The 6,109-nt window shown below is 52.5% G+C and overlaps 1 non-coding gene across 1 annotated transcript; it reads right to left on the reverse strand.

Moving 5' to 3' along the window:
* Positions 1 to 5,593: 5,593 nt before the first annotated feature.
* Positions 5,594 to 5,702, reverse strand: LOC123278574 (U6 spliceosomal RNA). Its single transcript, XR_006516015.1, has one exon. It is a non-coding gene; the product is annotated as a U6 spliceosomal RNA (small nuclear RNA).
* Positions 5,703 to 6,109: the final 407 nt, after the last annotated feature.

A 6,109-nucleotide genomic window follows, 5' to 3' on the forward strand; every position in this document is an offset into this window, starting at 1 on the left:
CAGTATAGATTTGTGGCATATTTCTTTGTTTGGTAATGAGGTCTCGGCAATGACTGGGTGGATTTCTCTCATCTTTAGAACAATGCTCTTACGAGCACATCTCTAGCTTTCTGTTCTGATGATACTGGCTTTAAACCTATGAAATCTTTAAGGACATTATCACACCTTGCGGGATGTACTCTGGACTTGCAGGTGACTATAATTTCCTTCTGTCTGACCTGCAGGATAAATAAAACTGGAGAGAAAATGTGCAGACAGATGGCCCCCCAGACCCCGGGCTGGACATGATGCTCCAGCTTCTCGGGGTTCAGCCAGAACTTGCCAACAGGTGGCCTGCGAGACGGCTGCAGGTGAGCCGAGGTGTCGCCACCCTCCATCCTCCAGTCACTGAGGCTCACAGGCACCTAGGCTGTGAGGCGGTTACCTCCTGGGGCGTCCTCATCCTGATCTCCACACCGGCAGTGTTAGGATTACCTGCAGAGGCTGTGACGGGTGGGCTGGGCCCTGATGCCTCTCCCTCCCTCCTTCCCTCTCTCTCTTACACGCACACACCACTATTTATCATCTGTTTCTGTGAGCACAAGGTAAGCATTCTAAAGTGCGTCTTTTCATGTCGATTCCCACTAAATGTGAATTCTTCATTATCTGGGTGGGACACAAGGCAGTCTTGGAGCAAACAGAAGTTTGATGTGCTCGTGCTGATATAAGGGGATTACACCCCACAATCCTTTGCCCCCGTCAGCAAGAACTGAAGCTCCTGTCACATTTCTGCACAAAAGGAGCCCATGGTTGGAGGACGTCAGCGACCGAGATCTCACAGATGGAATCAGGGCCGAGCAGAGAGCACCACCCACAGAACAACCTTCTGCCTGAGCACACACGGCAGAAGATTCCAGAAGCCATGGCACCGGAGCAACGCAGCAACAGGCCGTCCTGGAGGCCAACGCGTCCTGGTCGTGTCAACAGGCATCATGGGAACAGTTCTCACAGTGACGCCAACCCCGGAGGTCCTGACACGGGGGTGACTCGCCATCTCCAAGTTACACTGAGATTCTTACTCAGAAGTCACACGGGACACGTGGTGACCGGGGGTGACCACGGCTCTGTGACGGACATGTCCCACACTGAACGCCGGGCCAAGAGGTGCTGTGCCTCCATGCGCAGCAGACAACATGGAGATACCACGGGCACTCGGCTGAGGCCGGTGTCCACGCTGGTGTTGGGTCTGGGCACCTTAAGGCCGGGAGGTGACCGGGACCCATGAGGAGATCCAGCCCTGCTCAGGGACCACTGGGGCCGGGGCCCCGCACACAGCCTGGCGCCAGACACCTGCATTCCCAGGACTCCGAAGACATCCGATGTCCTGTGCTATGCCGCACATCAGCCCCCCACTCCGGCCCAGCCCCTGCCTCCGTCTGTGGCCAGGGACGCACCGTCCACTCCCCCAGCAAAGTCCAGGCCAGCCCTGCACCAGGGCCACCCCTCCCACCTCCCAAGGACACCCCACATCTTCAGATTTCCTTCTAAAGGGACTCTGCCTGTTGGCATCAGGCCTGCCTTTCTCTCCTCTTAGCGGGAAGAACAGTAACGCTCCAGCCTCGACCTCCCCTCCGACACCTGCCCTGCCCTCTCCTCCTCTTACGGCACAGCTCCGTGCAGACCATCTCTCAGTCCTCTCAGCTCCTTCCCTGGACCCCTCCCACCAGACGGCCCCGTCCCCAGGTCACCGTCAGCTCCTTCCAGGACCCATCGTCTGTCCACAGCTGCTTCCCTGCCGGCACTCGATCCTCCTCTGCGTGGTCTTGAGCACGGCCGCCCCTCCCTCCCCCGACAGCTTCACGGAAACTTCTCCGCCTCTGTGTCTCCCTGACCCCTGACCCTGCAGGGCCCTCTCGGTACATCCCTCCCCAGGACCCCATCCAGGCCCAATACTGTAAAGACCCTCAGTTTGCTGACACCTCCACATGGCTTTGTCCAGCCCGGCCTCTCCCCAGAGCCCCAGACATATTTATTCACTTATTAGTCTTTTCTGCCTGTGTGTTATATAAGTCAGGATTCTCCAGAGAAACAGAACTCACAGTGTGTGTGTATATACAGGGTTCATTATAGGCATTTGGTATTTTATACATGGTATTTATCTATCATGTATACATAATGCATTTCAAGGAATTGGCTCGCATGATTGTGGGGGCTGCAAGTCTGAAATCCATAGGGCGGGTCCACAGGCTAGAAGCTTGGGTGGGGTATCCATGTTGCGGCTGAAGTAGAATTTCTTCTCTGGGAGCCTAGCTTTTCTTCTTAAGGTCTTCAACTGATTGCATGAGGCCCACCCTGTCATAGAGGGTGATCGCCTTCACTCAGCGTCAGCTGGTCGTAGACAAGAACTGTGTCTACAAAACCCAGGTTAGTGTTTGACTGAATCACTGGGGACAGGGTCTGGCCAAGTTGACACCTAAGACTGACCATCGCACATGTCTAACAGCCACTTTGAACTTAGCATTTCCATACTGAGCTTTCTACAGCCCCTTCAACCTGCTCACTCCACATTCTCCTCCATCTTAGGGAAGGGCAAGTCCTTCCTTCCATTTGCCCAGATCAAAACGCTGATTGCTCGCTTTCTGTCATGTCCAGCATTTGCTCCTGTCACCTCCAGCCTCTGCAAGTAACCACAGTCCCACTGCTTCCTGCTGCCACATCACCATCACTGCTCCCAGCCCCTCAACCAGCTCGATCCCTGGAATTCTTCCCTGACCTTTCCTCTCTTCTCACCTTGATGGCCTCAAGCTATTTTTAAAACAGCTGCAGAGGGATCCTGTTCACTGTGAGTCAGATCCTGGCATTCCTCCACGGAAACCCTATGGAACCTCCCTCAGCTCACGCAGCCAGAAACCCCGTGGTGCAGAGCCCCAGCACCCATGCCCCCCGGGGCATTTTACAAAGGCTGCTCCTTCTGTAAAAATGAAGAGTGTGCTTGAGATGATAAAACAAAGAAAGCTCTCTGCTGGATTCTACAACGAGCACTGGCCCAAAAGCCCATTCGGCGACACTGAGCAGACGGGTGGCCAACGGAGAACCTGATGCTTCTCTGGGGCCCACGTGGAAACGCAGGCGGGCAGGTCTGGAGCTGAAGGGGAACCCTGTAGACACTGCGTTCCAATTCCCTCAGGCCTCCCTCCCTTGCTGCAGGGACCATGGAGGCGAGGCTGGAGGAGGAGCAGGAGGACCAGCGGGCACCTGTCGCAGCACAGAGGACCGGGACACGATGATTTCTTGAGAGACGCACTGATTTCAGGGCCGAACATTGCAGGAGCATCTGCTCCCAGGACGAGGGAAAGAGCGGGTGGTAAGAGAGGCTCCTGCACAAGACAGTAACCTGAACTGCAGACTGCTCCAGCTCACCCACCATCTCCTCACCTGAAGCTTCCATGAATGACTGGCCCCATTCGGCAACAAGACAGGAGCTGGCATAGACTTCTGCACAGGTTATTCGGAAAGGTCACTAGGAAGAGAAAACCAGATCGAGGGGAGAGGCTGTGGGGTCCTCCCTGGCATCTGACACACTGGGCATCAGAATTCCTCCTCTCCTGGTCCAGCACGGCATCCTCTGGTCCTCTCTCATTTCTCCGACCACGTGCGGTGTCTTTGCTCCCCCACAATAGACGACCTGGGCATCCACAGTCCTCCCCATGCTCTCTGCAGTTTCAGCCAAGCCCGCTCTTCCGCCTTTCTTCTGCTGCACTCTGGTTTGAATGGTTTGGATCTTGTTCTTCATGCTTTTAGGCTACATCAAATCCATTTCTGAGTAAAGTAAATAAATGACAAACATCTGTCTGCACACCTCCATAAACTACGTAAGCAAAAATCTCGGGGAGCCTTTTCTGTGATGACTCCGCGTCTCGGTTTCCCATCCTGAGTCGGCTCTCCTGGACCAGGAGCCACTGGGCCTGGACCCAAGAACATCTCCAGCCCGTTGCCCTGCGCGTGCCTAGAGGCCAACTGCCTCCTCTCATCTGCTCCAAAAGCCGTTCTTTTCACAGCGCTTCCTCTCACCGCAGTGGACGCCAATCCCCTGGACACGGTCAAAACCTCAAGGGCTCCTGTAAATCTATCACTAAACATCTGTTGTTCGCCTGGAAGTATTTCTAATGCAAGTTGTATATTTTAGACTTTACACAGAAATGTGCCCAACTCACAAATGCTCAGGGTTACGATTTTCCATAAAATGAGCACGCCCATGTGACCGGTACTCAAAACAGAACGGCACCCCAGACACATCCTCACGCCCCCACCAGACAGCCAACGCTGTTCTGACATCTCACTTAATGCCTTCATTATGTAGGTTTTTGTCTGGCTTCTCTCAGTCACATTGTCTGTGAGACTCCACCACGATGCTGGGTTCCTCTGTTTACCCTCATTGCATCGTGCAGAATCTGTGATCTCTCATCCTGTTGATGGACATTTGTGTCCAGGTTGGTGCTGGTCTGAGGAGTGTTGCTACGAACGTCCTCGTCTGTGCCTTTTGGTGAGCACAGATGTGTACCTCTGCTGGGTGTGCCCGGAGGAAGGGAACTGCTGACTCCAAGGGGGTATGCAGGTTTACTCTAGGAGACAGCACTGGACGCCCCTCTGCACGCTCCCCCAGGAGCGAATGAGAGCTCCAGTAGTCCCACATCCTTGCCAACACTTGGGATTGTCTGGCTTATTATCCCAGCCATCTTAGTGTCAAAAACTGAGAGGAGTCTGAGTTTTCACCCTTCTTGCAAGATAACAACTTAGCCTGCACATCTTCGTGGATATTCCTAGAAGACACAAGATTCCTGAGTCAGAGACAAAGGACAATTCGTTGCTCACAGCAATAGCAGTGGCCAGAATATCAGAGATTTCTTGAAGCAGGTCCCTGAGTCTGGCTCCCACAGGGAGATGAGAAGAAGGCAGGCGACTCCTGACACACATAGGGTTACGTTACAGGAGACTAACCCTGAGTCAGGGAACCCAAATCTTTTAAATGGGCAGTAAGCTGCTTTCCCTTTGCTCCCAGGGGAGACACTCTCTTTATCAGACTGGGCATTAAACAGGGTTTCCCTGGGTTCTCAGGGACACTGTCTCTATGTTCCAAGGCAGCTCGGTAGGAAACGTGCTGGTACAGACAGTCTGGAAAAACGTGCAGAAACAAGGGGGACCATGAGGACTGACACCCACACCTAGTGGGTGTCTGACTAAGGAGACAGAGCATCTTTTCGTGTATTTATTGGCTGTTTGGATATCCTTCATTGTAGAGCCGCTGTTGAAGGCTTTTGTCCTTGTTTCTAGATTGTCTTCTTTTTTAATCGATTTGTAGAAATTCTTCTTTTTTTTTTTTTTGAGGAAGATTAGCCCTGCACTAACATCTGCTGCCAATCCTCCTCTTTTGGCTAAGGAAGACTGGCCCTGGGCTAACATCTGTGCCCATCTTCCTCTACTTTGTATGTGGGATGCCTACCACAGCATGGTGTGCCAAGTAGTGCCATGTCATCACCTGGGATCCGAACTGGCGAACCCTGGACCGCCGAAGCAGAACGTGTGCGCTTAACCACTGCACCACCGGGCCAGCCCCTAAAATATGAAACACTTCACGAATTTGCATGTCATCCTTGCACAGGGGCCATGCTAATCTTCTCTGTATCGTTCCAACTTTTTAGTATATGTGCTGCTGAAGCGAGCACATAGAAATTCTTTATATAGTCTATATGCAAGTCCTTTGTTCTTATACAAAATTACACTCATTGCCCTGTCCCAACCCCCAACCTAAGATGTTAGAATTGAAAGGTAAGTACTGGTGACAGTGATGACAATGAAGATGATGATGATAGTGATGATGGTATTGATGATGGTGGTGACAACGATGATGATGATTGGATGGTGATGGTGATGACAATGGTGATGGTGATGACGATGGTGATGATGGTGATGATGGTATTGTTGGTGGTGACAACGATGATTCGATGGTGATGGTACTGATGATGATGATGGCGATTGATGATGATGGTGCCAGTGCTGATGGTGGTGATGGAAGAATGTAGTCAGTTAAGCGGATACTGACGTGCTGTTTTGCATCCTGTTCAAATTCCTG

Source organism: Equus asinus, chromosome 19, assembly GCF_041296235.1.
Source record: "Equus asinus isolate D_3611 breed Donkey chromosome 19, EquAss-T2T_v2, whole genome shotgun sequence".
Classification (NCBI taxonomy): Eukaryota; Metazoa; Chordata; class Mammalia; order Perissodactyla; family Equidae; genus Equus; species Equus asinus.